The following is an 8,328-nucleotide window of genomic DNA, read 5'->3' as shown; positions in this document are numbered from 1 at the left end:
GGTTGAGCACCTTTCGTGCTGAGGTGGCGACCATGATGGGGTCATGCACACTCACTTTCAGGGAGTTCAGAGCCTGTGGAGCTCCTAACTACCATGGGGCGCGGGACCCCATAGCGAGCACCAAGTGGTTGGCGGATGTCGCAAATGCTTTCCGCACCAGCAGATGTTCCGAGGGGGACAAGGTTAGACTAGCATCCTGTCTTCTGAAGGACAGGGCACGAGATTGGTGGGAGGAGATCGGGCATGTCATCGGGGATGACACAACACTTGATGCGATGACTTGGGCTGATTTTACTACCAGGTTCAGAGCCGAGTTTGCACCGGTTATTGAGGTGCAACAGTTAGCCAGGGAGTTTTAGGATCTTACTCAGACTACAGAGATAGTGGCGGAGATTACCGCCAAGTTCAGGGAGAGAGCTCTTCTTATCCCTCAGTATGCAGCTAACGAGGAAATGACGAAAGCTCGTTATCATGAGATGTTGCGGAGTGATATCCGCCAGTTTGTGATCCGGTCCAGCTATAAAACACTGGATGACATGATTCCTAGGGCTCGTGAGAGAGAGATTGATTTAGAGATGGAGAAGAAGAGGAAGCCAGAGACAATATCTGGCACAGGGAGTTCGGGCAAAAAGCCCAATGTATCAGATCACAGATCTAGAGGAAAGTAGAGCCACAGTCGGTGTGGCAAGTATGGGAGATTGCACGATGGGGCGTGCAAGGCGGGGAGTCCCGGTTGCTACAAGTGCGGCCAGACCGGGCATATGAACATAGATTTGACAGCTACTCCCACTGTTACCGCAACATCTGATATGATTTGCTTCCATTGCAATCAGAGGGGACATAAAAAGTCCCAGTGTCCAAGTTTGCCAGCAGCAACAACGGCAGGGAAGGTGGCAGCACCTGCCCCTGCAACATTGAGGATTACAGACGGCCATCAGGGCCGAAGTGAGCCGCCAGTGGCGAAGAGTAGAGCTTTTCAGATGACAGCAAAGGAGGCGCGAGCGATTCCTGAGGTGGTGACGGGTATGTATCTTCCCTTCATCTCTTTATTAATTTTGATTGTTTCTTATGGTTATATGTTTTTATATAGGGTCGTTCTTAGTGAACGACATATCAGCTACAATATTGTTTGATTCGGGGGCTTCCCAATCTTTTGTTTCACTTGCGCTTAGCAACAGGTTCAGCAGAGCTCCGAGGGAGCTGGATTGTCCACTTGAGGTTGAGATAGCTGATGACAGGACCGTCAGGGTCGCGAGAGTACATAGGGCTTGTTCGTTGCAGTTATTTGATGAGCAGTTTTCAGTGGACTTGGTTCCCATTCCCCTGCGAGGGAATAAGGTTATAGTAGGTATGGATTGGTTGAGCCCCAATGGGGAAGTGATTGATTGTGAGCTTCAGTTAGTGAGGGTCCGCACCCATGGTGGGGGAGAGTTAGTGATTCAGGGTGAGAGGCCACAACGCGGACCGATTCTTTGCTCAGCAGCGAGAGCTCGACGCTACTTCCATCAGGGTTGTGTGGGGTACATCACCTACGTTTTGGATGCCTGGGAGAAGGGCAAGGCGACTGTTGATGATGTACTGGTAGTGCGAGACTACCCGGATGTATTCCTGGAGGATTTGCCTGGGATACCTCCGGAGAGACAGGTTGAGTTTTGGATTGACCTGGTTCCTGGTGCGGCTCCGATAGCCAAGGCACCGTATCGATTGGCTCCTCCAGAGATGCAGGAGTTGTCTATGTAGCTGCAGGAGCTGCTAGACAAGGGCTTCATCAGACCGAGTAGTTCACCATGGGGAGCCCCGATCCTGTTTGTGAAGAAGAAGGATGGGTCGCACCGTATGTGCATCGATTACTGGGAGTTGAATAAGGTAACGGTGAAGAACCGTTACCCACTCCCGAGGATTGATGACTTGTTCGATCAGCTTCAGGGAGCATCTTGGTTTTCCAAGATTGATCTGCGCTCCAGTTATCATCAGATGCGGGTCAGAGGTGAGGATGTTTAGAAGACAACTTTTAGGACCTGTTATGGTCATTATGAGTTTGCCGTGATGCCGTTTGGGCTCACCAATGCTCCAGCCATGTTCATGGACCTCATGAACCGCGTATGTAGGCCGATGTTGGATCGGTTTGTGATAGTGTTCATTGACGATATCTTGGTTTATTCCAAGACTCAGGAGCAGCATGAGGAGCACTTGAGGGAGGTGCTAGAGACTTTGAGGAGGGAGAGACTTTTCGTGAAGTTCTCCAAGTGCAAGTTCTGGTTGCGCGGGGTGCAGTTCCTTGGACACCTCGTCAACCAGAAGGGGATATTGGTGGACCCGGCCAAGATAGAGGCCGTGATGCAGTGGGAGGTCCCGAAGTCTCCATCTGAGATTTGGAGCTTCCTAGGGTTGGCAGGGTACTACAGTAGATTCATCCAGAACTTCTCCAAGATAGCAGTTCCACTTACCCGACTGACTAGGAAGTCAGTGGTATTTCGCTGGGGGCCTGAGCAGCAGACAACATTTGAGACCCTCAGACAGCGATTGTGCGAGGCACCCATTCTTACCCTGCCAGAAGGAGTGGATGACTTTGTAGTCTATTGTGATGCTTCAATCACAGGGATGAGAGCAGTGTTGATGTAGCGGGGGCATGTGATAGCTTATGCCTCTAGACAGTTGAAGCTTCACAAGGCTAACTATCCGACGCACGATTTAGAGCTAGGGGAAGTGGTGTTTGCCCTCAAGATTTGGAGACGTTACCTCTATGGGATCCGTTGTACCATTTACACGGATCACAAGGGTCTGAGGTACCTCATGGACCAGCCGAATCTGAACATGAGGCAGCGGCGGTGGTTAGACGTGGTGAAGGACTACGAGTGTGAGGTCCTTTATCACCCAGGGAAGGCCAACGTAGTGGCCGATGCTCTGAGCCGCAAGGCGGCAACGACCCCGATCAGGGATATATGCATCCAAATGACAATGATTACTCCATTGTTGGAGCAGATCAGGGAGGCATAGGTCGAGGGCCTCAAGGAGGAGAGACAAAAGTGTGAGAGGATCGTGGACCGAGTAGCTTCCTTTGATTATGACAGACGGGGATTGTTGACTCTTTATGGGAGAGTTTGGGTACTGTATTGGGGTAGAGTACGACAGGTGTTGATGGACGAGGCCCATAAGTCTTGATTTTCCATCCACCCAGGGGCGACGAAGATGTATAGAGATCTTCGACCCGACTATGGGTGGCCCTGCATGAAGCGGGATGTTTCCTAGTATGTGGAGAGATGCCTGACCTGCAGGAACGTCTAGGCAGAGCACCAGAGACCCCACGGCAAGATGCAGCCGTTAGACATTCCCATATGGAAATGGGAGGACATCACTATGGATTTTATCACTAAGCTTCCCAGGACTACATGTGGGGTGGATTCGATTTGGGTTATTGTGGATTGGTTGACAAAGAGTGCCCATTTTATACTGATCCAAGAGAGCATATCGGCTGAGAAGCTAGCCGATATCTATGTGCGCGAGGTAGTAGCACGGAATGGAGTGCCAGTATCAGTAGTGTCAGATCGAGACGTCCGGTTCACTTCCAGGTTTTGGAAGCAGTTTCATGAAGAGATGGGGACTCGTCTTCATTTTAGCACCGCTTTCCACCCTCAGACGGATGGACAAAGTGAGCAGACGATTCAGACTCTCGCGGACATGCTTTGGGCATGTGTTTTAGATTTCGGGGGCAGTTGGGATATGTATCTTCCGTTAGCGGAATTTTCGTATAACAACAGTTACCACGCTAGTATTGACCGCCCTCCTTTCGATATGCTCTACGGGAGAAAGTGTAGGACCCCGATTTGTTGGGGCGAGGTCGGTCAACAAGTCATCGGGAGCACTGAGGTGGTGCTCAAGACCACAGAGTTGATCCAACAGGTTCGTAGCAGACTGCAGACGGTGCGGAGTCGAAAAAAGAGTTACGCCGACAGGAGGCATTCAAACTTGGAGTTTTAGGTGGGCGATACGGTCCTCCTGAAGGTATCACCCAGGAAGGGTGTTATCAGGTTCCGGAAGAGGGGCAAACTGGGCCCCAGGTTCATTGGTCCTTTTAGGGTTTTGGCCCGGGTGGGTCGGGTTACGTATCGGTTCGATCTTCCGACAGCGCTTAGCCAGATCCACAACACTTTCCATGTTTCTCAGTTGAGGAAGTGTTTAGTGGACGAGTCAGCAGTTGTACCCTTAGAGGATATTCAGGTTGATAGTAGCCTGAATTATATTGAGAGGACAGTTGCGATCTTAGATCGGAAGGCGAAGAGCTTGAGGAACAAGGTGGTTCAGTTAGTGAAGGTCCAGTGGCAGCACCAGAAGGGTTCCGAGTGGACGTGGGAGACTGAAGAAGAGATGAGGGAGCACTATCCAGAGTTGTTTTCATTTTCAGCAGCAGCAAACTTCGAGAACGAAGTCTAAGTTAAGTGGGGGAGAGTTGTAACGCCCCGATCCTCAAGTATGGTTTAAATAAGATTTCTTGGGTTAAGGCCTACTCAATGAGTTGGTTGCCCTACTCGTCGAGTAACATCGGGGTAGGATCGCGTGATAAGTGACTTACTCGACGAGTCCATATTAGGATTCGGCGAGTAGGAGCTGGCAGATGTGTTGGGCTGAAGTTCTATTTTGTATTGCGTCTTTTGGGCTCGTAGATTAGCCTAGTATTCTCCGGTTTGGGCCTGTCCAACCGAGAGCATTTTATGTACAGTATATATGTTATCGCTTGCATGCATATTAGGTTAATTTTTTAGATTCAAGATTTCTGTTTGAGCGTTTCAGAGTTAACGATTTTGTTCTCTTGTAATCTTCCAATCCTTTACAGTTGATGTTCTTAATCGAGCTCTTCTAAGGATTTTGTTTAATCATTCAACACGTTTGATTCAAGCTGTTTGTTCCTTTTATTGTGTTCTGCATTGTTATTTATATTGTGTTCTTGCAGTTTTATATTCATATACCTGTTCACGATCTAATCGATCTTTATAGATTAAAAGTTAGTATTTTAATTTCAACAATTGGTATCAGAGCAGGAGGCTGTGTAATCTATACACTTCTTTTCTGTGAAAAAGATTATCATTAGGGTTTTCCGCAATCATCGATATTTATTGAGCCGTCATCTTAATTGACGTATCTTAGTATTTATTGTTTTGCCCTAATCTGCTTTATTACAAGTCTGATCTTTGAACAGGTTATTTCGATCATTATGGACGCAACGCAATCAAACCCCATTAACATCTCCAACAGCATTGGTTCGACGACAAAGATTCCAATCTTATACACCCATGACTATGAAGTATGGGCACATCATTTTGAAGATTACGTGATTGGATCGGAGGACAATGGTTTTCTCATATGGGAAGCCATTATCAATGGGCCGTTTTCTCATTCCGCGACATCCAGAGTTATTAAGACGCAAAAAGATTACAACGATTTGCTCAAGGACGTGACGAATATTGCGCAGGATGAGAAAGATAAATTCCAGTGCAATATTAAGGCACTAAGGTTGATCCGATTCGCCCTTCAGTCCGACACATTCAGACTAGTCAGCTCATGCACTACGGCGAAGGAAGTGTGGGATAGACTTCGCGAACTGTATTCAACAGACGAAGATCTTGAACACTCCATCCAAACCTTGCTTCTATCTGAGTTTGGAGAATTCAGGCAAGGGGCCGAAGAAACCGTGACCCAGACGTTTGATCGCTTCAATCATCTTCTCAGCAAGATGATCAAACACGATATTGAAAGGAAGCTCATCGAACAAAAGGTTACTTTCTTGAACGGACTGAGATCGGAATGGAGAGCAGTGGTGTCTACAGTCAAAGCCCATGAACAGTTTAAATCATACTCTTTGGCGAAACTGGTGGGTATTCTAAAGTCCCAAGAGAAGATTGTTGTTCAAGAGAAGAATGTGGTGTCCAATCTTGGTTCGTTGGCTCTCCTCTCTAAAAGTAAAGCTGTGATGGAGGATGAAGAGCTCAACTTGGAAGAATATGACCTCACAACTGAGGATTATGCCATGATGGTATCCAATCCTAAGAGGTTCATAAAGAAGAGATTCCCCAGCAACAAAAACCGAAACTGGCAGGGGAGTTATAGCTCTGAAAAGGCAAATAATGAACCGAAGGCTGAGGAGTCCAAGAAGGAACCGAAGGCAGATGGCGATTCCGGAGTAAGCTGCTTCTACTGTGGTGGCAAGAACCACTATGCAAAGGACTGTGTTCTTAAGAAGATGGCTGAAAAAGACGATGGAAAGGATGAGGAAGCTGTGCTGCAGAAGAGATTGGATGAGTTGAGGAAGAAAAAGTCTACCGCTAACCCTTCTATTAATGCTCTTATTGTGCAGGGTTCGGTTAATAATGATGAGTTCGGTAGCACCGAAGTTTGGTCTACTGACTTAGAAGACGAAGAAGTGAGGAAGCCTACTCATGGAAAGGCTTATTTGGCTAAGGAGGAAAGCAGTGGTGGAAAGTGCTTCATGGTGTCAAGCGCATCCCAAATGAGGGGATATAATACCGATGGAGGAAGCAATGGACCGAAAGCGCAAGAAGATATGTGCTTCACAGCCAAACCACTCAGCCAACAATTCAATGAGCTTGATGAACTGATAAAGAAGGTACAATCTGTTTTTATTTCATCTAAAGTACCATCATCCTCATATGAGAAAGATCTAAAAAACGTTAACACAAGAATTTCTCATTTAGATAGTAGCTTAACTCAAACTAGAGTCACCAATTCTAACCTGACTGATCAATTAAGCAGGGTGGCGTCGAAGAGTGAGGAGCGGCGTATGTGGATTGAGTTAAAAGAGTCGGAATTAATTAAAGTCAAAGACGAAAACATTTATTTGCAGAGAGACAATTTGAAATTGTTAAAACAACGAAATGTTTTTTGTTTAATAGCTAAACGTTTATATTCCAATATTACTCAACTGCATTTGGACTGTGAGATAGGCAAAAAGATTCACCGTATGATTTTACCATTCCTAGAATTTAAGGAGGATGAAATCGATGCCGAAGCTTACAATTGTGAGAGTGTGATTTCGTCTGATGATGTCAACCCAACTTATCAAATCGGACTGGACAAAATTGAGTCCTTCATTAAATCCAAAGACCATAAAGACATGCTCAAAAATCTGTTGGACGAAAATGATAGACTTAAACTGAGAACCGAAACCATACAAAAATTTGACTCTCTAAATGCCAAAGTAAGCTCAGAAAATAAAATTGATGTTGAAAACGCATCTGAGCTTAACGAGGATGAAAACTTGAGTGAAATTTCTGTAGAGGATACGGTTGACTGCTCAGAATTTGTGAAAAGCGAAACTGAAAACCACAAAAATCTTATTTCTGAAAATTCTGTGGAATTCGCTAGATTGTCCCAACAAAAGTCCCCGAAATTAGTAGAAAAGGCTGTTGTCTATCAAAAGGTCAGAACCACTCCGAATCAGGTATACAGAGTGACAGGAGTGACCGAACATCAGACAGCTGAACTCACGGCTATTGTTAACGAAGACAATGCTGATGGCTGTGATGAGTTCTTCTGGGAAGCTCCTATTGACAATGGAAACGAAACAGTTGGCCTATCTGAAAGAACCTCTTGGATGAAGAAAGGGAGATACATACCTGAACCCTTGAACAAGCCTGATAATTTCAGTGAACCAAGCATAAGTGGTACCAAAGACACTCCTCAAGAGGTTGATCATTCAGTAAAAGAAGACATTCCTTCAACGCCAACAGCTCGAAGTGAAACTTCATCAGATACTCCTTCCACTTCCTCAGGACAAACTGAATCTTCTTCAGATATTCCCTCTGCTCCCTCGATTCAAAGAAAATCTCCTAAAGTTCAAAAGGAATCAGCAAAGGTTACATCAAAAGCGAAAGCGAACGTTCATCATCAACCTAAACAGATGAGGGATAAAAAGATAGAAAGGAACCTAAGATACAGGAAAAACCTTTCTGAAAGGAAACAATTCTGGCACGCCCAAAATGCATACTATTCACACAAGGACAAGAATCTGAGGTTTGAAAATAATGATAATTCCAACAACCGAAAGCCAAGGTTCGGTTCTGAAAAGGAGTTCAACCGAAACCAAAGGTTCGGTTCCAAGAACAACTCCAACCGAACGCAGAGGTTCGGTTCTGAAGTCAGAAGAGAACAAGACTCAAAGGTTAAATCCACCCACGATCAAAAGCAAAAGGGTCACCTAGAGTCATCAGCAAGGAAGACACCTCCATCCAAATCCAAATCCTCTCTTCCTAATTCTTCTTGTTCATCTCCTTCTTGTTCTAACTCTAATTCCATGGGTTCTCAAAAACCACGTCC

This window comes from Lactuca sativa, chromosome 9 (assembly GCF_002870075.4).
Source record: "Lactuca sativa cultivar Salinas chromosome 9, Lsat_Salinas_v11, whole genome shotgun sequence".
Classification (NCBI taxonomy): Eukaryota; Viridiplantae; Streptophyta; class Magnoliopsida; order Asterales; family Asteraceae; genus Lactuca; species Lactuca sativa.
This window is presented reverse-complemented; position numbering follows the sequence as displayed.